Below are 14,045 nucleotides of genomic sequence, written 5' to 3' on the forward strand. Positions count from 1 at the left end.
AAGTCGGTCAATTCTTAATCTCCTTACACAAAAAAATAATTTTAAGCTGTGAGGTCTGATACTGGTATTGAAACGCTTGATGGAATTTTTATGCACTTGCACTTGCATGTGAGTGTGTGTGCATGTGTGCACGTGTGTATGTACCTGTGGGAGGAGGAGAGAGGGTAAACATTCTTTCAAATCCACCTGAACAGTTCAGGAGATCATACTCGTTACTGTATTTGGCAAATATATTAAAACAGATTGAAGAAACAAATATGGTTTGTATCTGCAAGTTTGAGAAAGTCCTGTTTTTCTGAAGGCAAGTTTTCATAATAAGCATGCACATCCTTCCACAGCAATGTAAGCAAACATCAGCCTTGCATTAATTTTTTTGATACATTTTTGTGCCTTGTAAACAAATTTTACATTTGTTTATTTATTTTTATTATAATATTTATAAATTAAATTTATTTATTGCCATGTTTATACCAAGAATGTGGGAACAGGAACTGTGACTGATTAAAAATTTCAAAAATTAGGAAAAAGGCTAGAATCTTAATAATGAAGAATATGGTCAGCAGGATGACTTTCATGAATACGGTTTTAGAGCCAAATATAATATTCAAATGGACATGCTCAGTAATTTGGATGAACTCCTGATCCCACCAAAGCAAGCAGCAAAACTAATTTCCTAATGTGTTATATGAAAGAAAAAAAGATTTCAGTACAGCTTCCATGTATTGGGCCAAGAAATTATTAAAAATAAGGTTTCAGCAAAAACATTGCTTTTTGGCAAAATTAAAACACCTTACTTTTAAAACAAACTGAGTATATATATATGGTTTGCTGGAATCCTGGCTTTTTTCTGTATGTGATAGAGGTTAATGTAATCAAAGTGAGGCAATTTCAATAAAAGGACTCAAAAAGACATTGTACATCAAGCTCCCTTTCCTTTGTCTCCCTCAACAATAATTGCACAATATATCTAATTTCATATGCCCACGTATGGCTGGGACTTCTCTTGAGGAACTTCAGCATCCAGAAGGGCTGAGGCTCCATCATTGCCTTGGCTGCAACAACCCACATACTTCATGACCTACGCATGTTACTAACAAGTCAGGAAGAAGAAGAGGCCACAGAGGTGGCTCCCTGGGTTCCTCATGAATACAGTGTTGAACAGAGGTGCTTCAGCCAGAGGAACTCCTTCCTGACAGCCTTTGGGAGAGCAACCAGTCATGTTCACAGTTTGATAGCCATTCCCATGCCACTCTTACCTACCCATGTAGATGTCACACAAACATTACTAGGTTTAAGTTTCACAACATCTCTGCAAAAGGAAAAGGACTGTGCCACCCTCGTATCATAAAGGGTAAACTAAAACACAGGGTGGGCTGCAGGTGCAATTTATTTGGCTAAAGGTAGTGATCCATAATATAGATGCCCCCTATAAACATGGACACCCTGAGGTGTCCAGAAAGAAGCAGTTCCCTCTGGGAGATATCTCATCCTAAGATAGGAATGAAGTAAGTCTGATGCATTGCACTCTTGATGTGTCCATTTCTCTTAATTTCTAGCTTCTAGAGAGAGACAGAAGTGACCATCTCAGATGTACAGTGTAGCCACCAGTTGTGAGGCATCATCATTTCCATTCTACATGTTAAACTCTTGTAGAATGTTTACACCTCAAGTGAGACTTGCATCCAGGTCTCCCAAGTCCCAGACACAAGCAAACCAAACCCCAATCTTCATCCAGTACCACTCGGCACAGGCATGAACTCTGTGGGTGCAGTGTGGAGGGTAAGAAAAAAGAAGGACAATGATGGAAAGAGGGGAAAGAGAAGGATGCTATCTCAGCAGTAGGACTTCTCTCAGAGGCATTTGGAAGACTTCACCGAGGGAAAATGGATATCTCCTCTTTCAGCCTCACACATAGCAGAATTCAACATGTGCAACCTGGAAGCCAGGGTGAGTTTCCAGTAACACTTCCTGGAAAAGAAAAGCCTTGAAAGCCTCCTGGCTGCTATCACAGAAGCTTTGTTTAAAAAAGACAGCTGAAGAAAATCAGGGAGCTTAAATATTTAAAGGCCTTTGGGTCTTTCTCCTCTCTCTGCAGCCCATTTAACAAAAAAGGTGGAGAGAGTTTGTGGCAGGGAGTTAGCACCAGGCATGGCCCTGCTATCCCGAGCAGCACAGCCAGGCATGACAGACGTGCCTGGGCTGGTCCACCCATGTGTAAAACTAGGCACAAGCTGGCACTGTTCTCTGCAGGTGATCCATGTACCCAAAGTCCTTTTCCACATCTAAACTGGTCTCCTGAGACTCAGTGAGCTGTTAGCAGGAGATTGCAGTGCTGCTCCCTCTGCCAGCAGTGTCCAATGCCAGTGGTCCCCAGGTGCTCTCAGGAGCATGAACATTACTGTAAGCACTGAGAGAAGAGACTGAATTTTATGAGTTGAATGTTTTATTATTTTGTGTCTGTCTGTAAGAAAGGCTGTTTGTCATACTCAAGTAAGGCAGACACAAGAGGTTTCTTAGTTATATGCCAGCATCACAAGATACAGGCACAAAAATGCAACCCCCAGCTCTGCCTTTGTCACTACCCTCTATCCTTCTTACTTCTGATATTTTTTATTTAGATCACCATTAATTTTCTCTTTTCAGCCACTTTACCTTCTTTGCCACTCTTTTTCTTCCTGTCTTTCCTGTCGCCAGAAGAAAATACAATTTTGCAGGTGGAGAAAACAAATATTAAATTGCAGACAACAGCAGAAAAATTCTGCCTGGGCTCATCTTTCCCCTTCCCAACCAAGTGGAGCTGACAGGAAGCATGAATCATCTTGCAACTCTGCACGACCGTGTCAAACCTACCTGGATTTGAGGCATGGTGCAGAGTTTGTGTCATCCTGATATTCCTTTGGCAAGCCAACAGGCAAAGAGGCAGAAGGCAGTTAGACCAGCTCAGTCCTGGTCTCACAGCCAGAATGATGGGCCATACCTCTCAGGAGAGACCAGCCTCGCCCTGTTTGGGGTTCTAGCTATGTTCATCACTCCCACTTGGGAGCAAGAGGAGGGTTGAGGAGGTGCCAATGGCCACCTGTGAACCTTAGGTCCAGGCACTCTAATCTCTTCTGGTTTTGCAGGATTTTCCTGCCATCATATCTTCCTGTCCTGTATTTTCTTCTTCACACCTTTTCTTTCTCTCCTCATGCCCCCTTCTAGCCCACCCTTCCCAGAAAAATGCTGCACGGGGAGGCAGAGCAGCCTAGCACTGGCCTTTCAATATATTTAAACACTAACAATTCACTGAGCTGGAAAATTGTAAATCTGCAATTTTATTGAAAAAGGTGGTCACCCTGTTCTTTGGAGCCATGTTCAAAGGCAGTGGGATAATTAATGAACCTTTATGTGACACAGAGGCAAAGAATGGCAAATTTTAATAAAACTGGTAAGATGATTTTTTAAATTTCTAATAAACAGACTTTCCATGTATAGTTTTTGCTTATTGTTACCTGAAAAGAAAGTCTGTTAAAACCACCCTGTGCAGGTGAAAATATTGTCACACAACCCTCTTTTCCTCTGAACTAACATGGAAGAGGACGGGAACTGGCACTGAGGGACTAGTAATGTCTGCTAACGGTGTGTATGCGGTGCCTACCCTGCACTGTGTCTAGACACCTTCCTAGCATTTCATGTACCAGCATTCCAAACCAAAACAGAGACAGACCAGAGCTGTCAGCACAGCTCATTTTAGTTATAAAGTGCATCCTTACTTGATGTGCTGCTAGGAAAGTTAAGCAAGACACACAACCCAAGCAGAAAAGCTTTCAAGTGGGCAATATAAAAGGGGAGGCAAAGGCCAGCAAAGTGGAAAATAAAGGTGAAAGGTTTCAAAGGTGGGACAGGAGTCTGTCACAGAGGGGGAGTATAAATGAAATGAAACAGAGCTTGTCATCATCCTTTTTACAACATAGGCATGGACTGATGTGGCTGTACTGAATTATGGATAGTGGCATGAATTATGTGTGCAAAGAGCTACTAGGCAGATGACATAACCTCAGTCTGGAGGAGGAAAAGGCCACAGAGCTGTACAACCTGGCCCAAAAACACAGAAGGGGTGGTGAGGGAAGAAACACCAGTTCCTTAGGCAAACCCTTCTGAATTAAGGACATGGTATGAACTTAGAGTGGATTACCTCCTCCAGAACAACTAAATGCGCATATCTCATTTTTTTAGAATAAGAATACTTTTCCCAAATTAGCTAAGCCACTTTAGCAGGAATATGGCTTCCAGAATAAGTCATTAAGCAGAAGTACTCTGCAGACAGGATGGGGAATGCTGCAACTATAGAGCAAGCTCTTGGCTGCTGATGATCACTTGCCTTTGTCAGATAATGAAGATTTCCTAACACCCAAATGAAATGGTTGGCTGGGGCCTGAGCCTTCACTGCTCTTGGGAGGAGCTCTCCTAAGTAAAGATAACTGAAATGCCAGGTTAAAAACTAACTTCTTCCATCCTTTCTCTTCTCCTTTATTCTGCCAGCTCTGTCATTTGGTCTCTTTAACACACCCATCATTCAGGAGCTGAGTCATGTGCTTAGTCCCTCATTTACACAGCAAGCCCTGCAAACACTGGGTTTAGCTGAAAATCCATGAGCTAGTGATATCTGTTAAGAATAACTATTAGTTCAACCCCATGATATTTAAAAATAAAGTAGAAGAGCATATTAATTTGTTTCCCTACTTATGTTAAGCTGCATCATTTATGAATATAGCCTGTGTACTAAAAGAAGAGCATCTCCTGTGAGCTTGGAAAACAAATTATTATTGCCTGTTAACAAATTTACATAAATATTTGGGGAATTCATATGCTAATGTTGTACTTTGTGAAGTATTCTGTCTCCTGTTAGCCCCACAGCTTCTTCAGGTTCTTATTTTCTGCGCTCTCAGCAGTTGCACGTAGTTATATCAAGTCAGGCCTGATGAACTGCAGGCACTTGCACGCTTGTTTCCATAGCTGGGTGCAGCACTCAGTGAGAGGAGCCACTCAGGCATATGGCCTGTAATAAGCTGAGCTCCAGCGAGTTGGAACCTCCTGCTTCAACAGCTATTTGGCCATTTGTTTTCTTGATGTAGCTCTTTGATTATTTCCCTCCCTTTGACAGAATGATGAAAGCAGCCGTAGGGTTTATGTGCCACCTCCACCAAATGTTGCCCATATTCCAGTATTCAGGCAGAAAACAGGGGAGATGGGCACGGATAAGGTGCCTACTGACTCTGAGAAGAATTATTCTGCTGAAAGAGAGGCTAATGTACATGCAGTTAAAACTTCCCAAACCAACTATGGTGGCTTCTGGTGACCTTTCAGCTGAGGTTGTTCATGCAGCAACTGTCAGTCTCAGTTTTCTCTCTTACACCGAAATCAGGATAATTACTTTTTACAGTATATCTCCTCAGTAATTATTGCAGTAGTTTGTTTAGAGGCACGGCAGCTTAAAGGTATTTGAATACTTTAATCCATCTCAGTGAAAAATATCACTTAAACCAAACAAGCAACATGCCTAGTGCATTGCCAGAATCGGATAGAAGGCTGAAAAACTTCAAACAAATGAGTGAACAAACAGAGGGCTTTGTGCAACGTAAAGATCCAAGGAAGAAACAAACAAGAAGAAAAAGCTTCATCCCTGACCTAAAGAATGGTAAGTCACACCATTTCTGAGGACAACTCAAGAGGACTTTCACAAACTAGGCCTTGTTTCCCTCCTCTCAAGCCTGTATCTTGAGCATACCAGCTGATCAAATATTTACTGCTACTGAAGATACAGGACAGCAGCTAGGTTGCCCTCTGAGCCCCAGTGTAGCATAGAGGGAGCTCTACATTTGTCCTAATTGGAATCGATGAACAGTTTTACATCAAACTGCTTTGCAACAGAGAGTAGGGCTTTCAGTGGCAGTGAATTTTTCATGAAATGGTTCCCACAGAACATTTCAATTTTTCATTGAAAACTTGAACAGGCAAACCAAGGAACTAGGTTAAATACTTCAGTTCTGAGGGGCCATCACAGCACTCCAGAGGTCTCAAGTCCCTCCCATTCCTGTTCATTGCTGGGGACATCACCCCTCAGCCAAACTAAATTTCCCAGCAACACCCCGGCCAGGCAGCAGCACTGATGCACACCTTCCCACCTACACAACAGAAGAATACTGTTCGTTGTGGAAGATGCAATGAAGTCAAGGAGTCACCATTTACATGTTTATTTCTTGTATCTTGCAATCCTCTACCACCTAACAGTCAATGTTGAAGGGATAGGGAGGAAAAAAGCGTGAGTAAAGGGCAACGTGGAAAAGAAATGGGCATAGATCCCTTTAGCCTACTCAACTGCAGCAGCTATTTTGTGTAGGAAATGAAGTGATGCTAGAGGGCCCTCCAAAAATGAACAGGACAGTCGCTGAAGTATAAAAAAACAATTGAGCAGAAAAAGAAGCCACTCAGTTTTGCTCAGCAGGAGCCATGGGATGTATCAGCCAGCTTCCATATAGAGATCAGCTCAGCAGCCAGTCGGAACACCGTGTTGGGTGAAGGAGAATTTACAAACAGCACAAAGAGGACCACAAAAAAAGTACAGAGAAGATTCTGGAAAACAGTCTTTGACATCCTCAAGCTGGAAGTACACAGTGACAAGTTACTTAAAGCCAATTGGTGACTACTCACTTTCCAGAGAGGATTGCTTTGGATTTCTCCAACCAGTGTCTCAGCTGGTGTAATTTATATAGATGATTTCAGTAAAATCCATGTCAATTTACCTGTTGAGCCCCTTGCCCTTAGAAAACTGACATATTATCTAATGTGAAAAATACATGCTTTGGCTATGCTTAAACTTCTGTTCAAGCAGAAAACACCATGAGCTGGAGGCTTCAAAACTGACAATGTTTCCTCCCAGCTATTCAAAAAACAGAAGTAAAAAGTTGCTTTCACGCCTGAAATAAAATAAAATATAAAATATCTGGCATTTAGTTTGGGAAAAAAAAATTAATCTTTTGAAGTAAAGTGAAGAGTAGGGGTGTTGATGTAGAGAAGCTCTTAAACATATCTGCAAAGAGGATCGGAAATAAGCGTGCAAAAGAAACAACACATTTCTTGAAGGGAGAAGTTATGAATGAATTGGATATGTTTGAAACTTGGTGGGATGACTTTTAGAACTCAAAGATCAAGAGACTCTTGATCAAGGAAATCTAGGAGAAGCAGAGGTGAAAGAATATAAGCCCATAGCAAAAATTTTTTCTTGCTGTGTTTCAGGCCCTTTTTCTTTTAGTTAGGGCTGTGCTAGGGAGGAAAGGACAGAAATATGTGAGCACCTGTCTTTTAAAGCTGGGTCCCATCCACTGAGCTTCAAAACAATGTTTGATTTGGGCTCTGAGGAGCAAACTAATCAATTCTCATCTGAGTGGTCCTCATTTACTTATCCTTCTCTACAAGGGAAAATAATCAGTGAGCTGATCAGATAAGGAAATGCCAAATAAGTAACGAATTATAGCAGAATGCTGATCTATGGGAAGAATTAGCTTCTTGATTTTCCGAGTCACGTAGAAAACTGGAGGAAGATAAAGAAAATTATTGGGTGTTGACAAAGAATTTACTGAATTGTTTTGACTGTGCCAAGTGGTTTGCAGGGCAGGATGTTCAGTGGTGCTTCTAGTGCTATTCCAAAAAGCCTGGCATAGAGTCTCCCCTGAGCTTAACATTGGTGGGCAAGCATGTACGCAGATAACATGGGTGACTTGGTCATTGATAGGGGCTCAGTGATTATACACGAAGTAGGACAGTTAGAGATCCATAGCTACCCTGCCTTTATCCATTCCTGTTCCCTCAGTACTGGTGGTGCAGAAACGAGCTGTAACAGCAGAGAGGTGCCTGGCATGGCTGGTAGTGCATCCCCCTGTGCTATTGAGATCTTTTACAAGGCTGATGCTGCACGTTGGTGTCATGTGCCCAGCTGCCACCTGTCAGCTCTATCCCAATGCAAGGGTTCACTAGCTCAGCTGCTGCAGCTGCTTACAGCTGCTGCTGTGCTCATCTTTGATCAGCTGAACTTAAAATACAAGTTGTTATTGAGGCAGGCCGTGACTTTTCTTTCCTCAAGATGCAGATGCTGGCAACTATTTTAAAATTCCAAGTTGAATATTCCTCTGTTCGTGTGTGTGTGTGTGTGTGCACTCTGTTATTTGCAATATCTGCTTAAAAGCATTACAGCAAACTAACTGCCTTTGCCAGCTTTGTCTTTCTCTATTTTACAGCTGTTGATGTAATTTTACTTTTGTTTGTGAATCTCAGCCTGCTTGCTGCTGAGTCACAGAAGAAGGCAACAGATAATAAATATAGCCCTTTATCAACCCAGAAAGCTGTGGACCATTGGAATGACAATCAGAAAGAGAGTATTTTTTAACCAGCAATAGCGGAACAGAAGGATCCTGTTGCCTGTGCAGATTTCCCTGTCACTCACAAGCTTTGACTGATGTGGGCTGCATCCACCAAAACAGAAATGTGAATATCAAGAGTCAATAGCAAAGACTGCCCTAGCTATGCGAATAGGAGCAGAAGAAGCGCAACATATCCCACACAGGGCCCCTAAAGCAGCTGCTCTGCTGCTGGAAATTGTAAAATGTAAAATAGGAAGCTGAAAGACAACTGAAGCTTTCACATCCATGTTCTGATTTCTGGAGGATTTATCCCTCATCCAGTGGTCCTCAGTCTTCCAGCTAGCTTGATTGAGGTATGAAATACTCAAACCATTGTCCACATTTTTAAGTTTTAGGAAAGTTCTACTGTTGCTAAGACCAGCATATTTCAGATTCACTGGAGGATGGTGGCATCACAGGAGATGATGGTGCTGGAGCCATTGCTACTTGATTCTCCGAGACTGAGAGGGCAGGTCCACACAGCATGTGATGATACAGTTCTCAGAAAACTGGCAGGCTATAGAGTCCGGTGATGCACACCACCATCCTTGCAACCACTAAGTCAGGTGAGGTGATAACTACAATGAGAACTTTGAACTAATGAATGAAAAAAAATGAGAGTAGGACCCTACTGCTGTGTCATGGTGGAAATTACATGGTTGTCCAGCTGGTAGCTTGAGACATGGAGTGAGACAACAAGATGTATCTCTTTTACCACATGAATGAAAGGCTTTCTGGGACCTCTACAACAGAACAATATGACTAATCCAGGAACTTGGGGATCTGTCAGCCTTATTCAAGACAGCATATGGACCCTCTGATGTTCTCCTCCAATACAGCCCAAAATATTTTCATCAACTGTAACAGCTTAAAAACAGCCACCACAAAGTCCTGCCTGTTTTCCTGGGAGAAGAGGTGTTTCTGAAGTACTGTGGGGAATTGTGGCATGCCTCTGTAAAAGGCTGGTCACAACAGGACAACTGTTGGATCAAAGTAGAAGACAGGCTAGATGAGATCCCTGGAACTAAACTCTCACTACAAACACTAGTCTTTTCATGGGTATTTTGGCTTGAAAACGTTCTCTGTTTCTCATAGCCAGATTTATTTGGCTATAGAGGATTCACTCGAGCAGCAGCAGGGTAATGCACAGAGACTTCACTGAAGGCACAAAGAGCAAGAAAGTATCATTTCCAAAACTGTGACTGGCAAATCACAGTGGCTGAAGGCTGCAGTGCTAATGTAGGCTCTCCTACATGCACGGCTAGGGATGCAGTGTATTTGGGAGGCTTCCACCACCTAGTATTCTCAGCTTTCTCCCTTCCTCTCTTTTCAAAGTTACATCACATACAGTGCTGCTACTTCCAAAGTCCAGTCCCCTGAGGAAGCCCAGAAAGTCATTCTGTCGTTTCCCATTATATTTGCATTCACACTAATTACTCAGGCAGTAATTGAAGTGACTTTGAATATTTATTAAAACTACATCAAAGGTGCAGCACTGTTTTCCCTTATATGACCTGCAAGGAAACAGAAAAAAAAACCCTCCAGATAATTCCATTCAAGTTCAAGTTATTTAGTCCCAGAGCTTTCATCTTGAGTATTTTTTCTAAGGGGTTATAGGCTGGGTTTTGTTGTTCTTGCCATGGCTAATTTAATTCTGTGCATGTGTTTCAAGCATTTTGCTAAGGAGCTGCATTGTTTGTAATGACATTGATGGTGAAGGAACATCAGCCTCTCTCTGAGGTCCTACACTGGCTGAGGGGAAAGCTCCCAGATTCACAATCTCCTTGTCAGGCCAAAAAGTACACTATAGCCCATTTACCTCAGAGACAAATGCCACCAGGATTGAAATCTGCAAGTCTGCCCGCTCAACGCGAGCAGAAAAGAGAGTCTGATCCCCTGCCAAACAAGAAAGTTGAAGCAATGAGAACATTAGCCTGCTAAGCTACAAAGCTAGACTTGATTGCAGACTTAGCGAGGATAAAACACATTTTTTTTGTTGCAAAGTGATAACTTCAAATAGATATTCAAAATATATGCCGGAAATCATTTCTCCTACTCACACTCTAAAAAAGATGACATTGCCTCAGTGCTAGTGGAGCATACTATGTTACATACTTACCCTTTTCATGGGCTTGACATTAATGCAACAATAAGCACAGGATTGACAGCTGATTGATTTATTTATTTATTTAGGACAATTCCATGCATTGAATAGAAAATCATTAGCATCAGCTGGCCTTAGGGCTTTCTAGCTGTTTATTCTTCCTAAAAATATGTGTACTTTCATTTTTTTAAAAAAAAAAGAAGAAAGAAAAAGAAGAAAGAAAGTGTGGTTTTGTTGTCAGTGTGATCTATGCTTTTCCTTTGTTACGGATTATGGCAGTAAATTTAAATAGAAGCCCTTCTGAGCTCAAAAAGAAACTAAAATAACAGCAATTGGAAGTTTTTCTGGTTTCAGATGCATCAGCAACCTTAGTCCAACTTCTCTAGGTCTTGATGTTTTGCTCACTTAATTCAGTGGTTAAAACTCTTGAGCTTTCATGGCACAGAAATCAGAGATTCAGCAGAAATGCTTACCACTCCCTCTTTGTCTCCAGCTTTCACAGCACATGGTGTTGTGGTATTTTACAAAACACAAGGTGTTTTATTTCCGTCCTACCTCAGCCACACATAAATAAGAGAACATCTGGGGAGTTCCAGCATGACCATTGTGTGAAAGCACTGTCCTTTTCTCATGAGCATCACCCTGGGTCAGAAGTGGGATTCATTTCATGGTACTGCAGTTGTAGAAAAAGTAAGGAGGCATCATCTACGGTATTTAATTTTGCTCCTTTGGTGGGGCAGATCCTTCTGTTGTAAGCTGTCTTCCAAATAGCTGGGATTCCTTAACCTCTGGAGCTGCCTTTTGTGCTGATGCCTCACTGTACAGGAGCCTGAAAGATCAGCGTAGACCAGACATCTAACTTTTTGGCAACCGTGACTAGTGGAGGTGAATTCCGCTACAGGTAATGTCCTCTGTTGTTTTTATTAGTCAGGCTAGTTCCAAGTCACTTCACCACACTGTTTTTGTCCTGGATCTTAGTCACAGCCAAGTTCCTCATAAGAAACTCAGCCCCCAGAACTTCAAAACCATGTCTTCACCGTCAGAATATTGCCCTTTTGTGTATTTCACTCTAATACTTTTCTTACTCCTTATAAAAAAAAAAAAAAAAAAGTGTTGTCAGGGTTAATTCTGCACATGGCACATTCTCTCTGTAGTTCTATATTGCATTTTCACAGTTAGGCTTTGCTCCTTACATTATCTGGAAACTATTAAAACTATAAAGTTCTTCAAAACAAGCAGGTATCAGAAAGAAAACTCTTCTAAGTATCCCCTTTGCTGCTGGCAACCATTACTTGCACTTACAAAGCAGATAATTTAAACCTTGTCTAGCTGTCTCCTGTATTTCTAAAGCCTCTCCTTCATGATGGAGCTTTAGCTTTAGCTGTCCTATTCTTTCACTCAGGGTATTTTCTTCACGTTACTCCTGTTAACATATCTTGTTGAGAAATCACTCAGGGCCAAGCCACCTGATAGAAGTCGGCTGCTGTCAGTGCCTGTGTCCTAACTGATGGGCACTGGGTTACAAGAGTTGTGTGAGCTTCTGTGACACAGCACAGCCACCAGCAGCCACCAGCAGCAACGGCTTCCCCATCTCTGGTTTGTTAGTCATAGATATGCCAAGGACTCCAGCATATATCATTTGAAGATGGTATTAACAAATAGTAGGTGGTATGTTCCCTGGACAGACACTGAGGTTTGCAGTTTCATTCTGGTATATTATGTGATTATTATATATTTTGGTGCAGGTGTCACAGTGGGTAACTAGAAGGTAAGATGAATGCTGAGACCAAACTATTTGAAATAGCACCCAGCCCTCTGCACAGAGCTGAACTGCTCTGTCTGCATTGCAGTCCTTGGTCCCCTGTTTATCTGGACCAGGGAACTTACTGCACGAGGTAGTGGCTCACTCTCTGCTCCCACCCAGATATATTTTTTTGTTGGTTTTTTGTTTGGTTTTTTTTTTGTTGTTGTTGTTTGGTTTGGTTTGGTTTGTTTGTTTTTAAAGAGGCAACAAGAGGATGGCAAGTACTCAGGTCTTGTCATGGCATTCAGGGAGGGAGGAATCAGGCTACAACTCAAGAATGGGGAGTTGGGTGAAAAGTCATCTGCCCTATGGTGTAGACAGAATCATTGTTGGAGGTAAATACACAGACTGTACAAATACAAAGTTAGTCTTGTGACTCTCTATAAAACTTCTGAGTTTCTGATACTTGTTACGTGATGCAGATCCAGAATGATTCCTTTGTCTTGAGTTCTGAGGGTCACTGTGTGATGCTGATTTTAAATACAACTGTATCTTTTTGTCAACTTAGGGTTAAATCCTATGCTGGCAGAGCTGATGGGTTTACACAGAATGTTGTGAATTATTTTGGTTTTGCACTGCCAATGAATGATATACAGCAAACCTTAATTGTTATTCTGATCAGGTTACAGTAAATTTGATGCATAAATCCAGTCCTCCATTTACACCACAGCATACATCATTGCTACAATTGTCCTCATGTGTGTGCATATTTATATCTAAATACATACGCACTCAAACTATATATATGTGTACATTTATATACACACAAATCCTCTCTTTTATGCACACAAATGCATTTATATATATAAATCTGTGAGCTTTTGTGACCTACAATAAAGAATTACAAAGCAATTTTTTTTTCTAGAATGGGTTACACATCCTGTGAATGCAGCTAAAGTAAAGCATAATTTGCAGCATAGAAAGGAAATAGTTTTGATGTTTATAAATCACTACTATCAAATTCGTACAAGTAAAATGCAGTACACTGGATATATATACATAGCAGCCCCTTTCATGTTTAAAACATTCTAGAGAGCTTAACAAGTGATAACCTAAGATAAAGCTACTGTTGGGTCAAAGAATGAATTAAACAAGTGTTGCCTTTAGTCTTGACATGAAAGCATTTACAGAGCCAATGTTCTAAATCTCTGCTGGCAGAATATTCAGAGGTGGAAAAGGAAAGAGCACTTAAGATGTACAGGCTCTTTCAGCTATGGATTTATAATGATATTCCTGTAGAGCATTTGTAGAACACAAAACCTGACTTGGGCAGTAAGAGGGTAACACCTCAGCTGGATATGTAGGGCCTGGAGATTAGATGAGCACCTGGAATACCTTTTAGAGCTAACAAAAGCCTGAGAATAGACCACCTTCTGGGGGACCAACAGCAATAGCAGCTGACTTGGTGACCCTTCCTTCCCCCTCACTGCTTTCTTAAATTCATACAACTCCAGGTTTTTTCTGTCTTACATTTTGCAGGTACCTCTCATGATTATGCAACTGCCAGGCACTGAAAGGTCCTAAATGAAAAAAAAAAAAGAAAGCTTACTGACACAATGGCTACAGAAATAGTTCCTCCAAGAAACTACTTCCCTTCTGTCCTGAGTGAAGCAGCACAAAGCAGGGGACAGGAGAATCTGCCCTCTGTGGCTGGTCACTGACTTTGGCTGAGCAGTTTGTTGTATTGCTTTCATGATATGGA

Source organism: Falco rusticolus, chromosome 6 (assembly GCF_015220075.1).
Source record: "Falco rusticolus isolate bFalRus1 chromosome 6, bFalRus1.pri, whole genome shotgun sequence".
NCBI classification, from domain to species: Eukaryota; Metazoa; Chordata; class Aves; order Falconiformes; family Falconidae; genus Falco; species Falco rusticolus.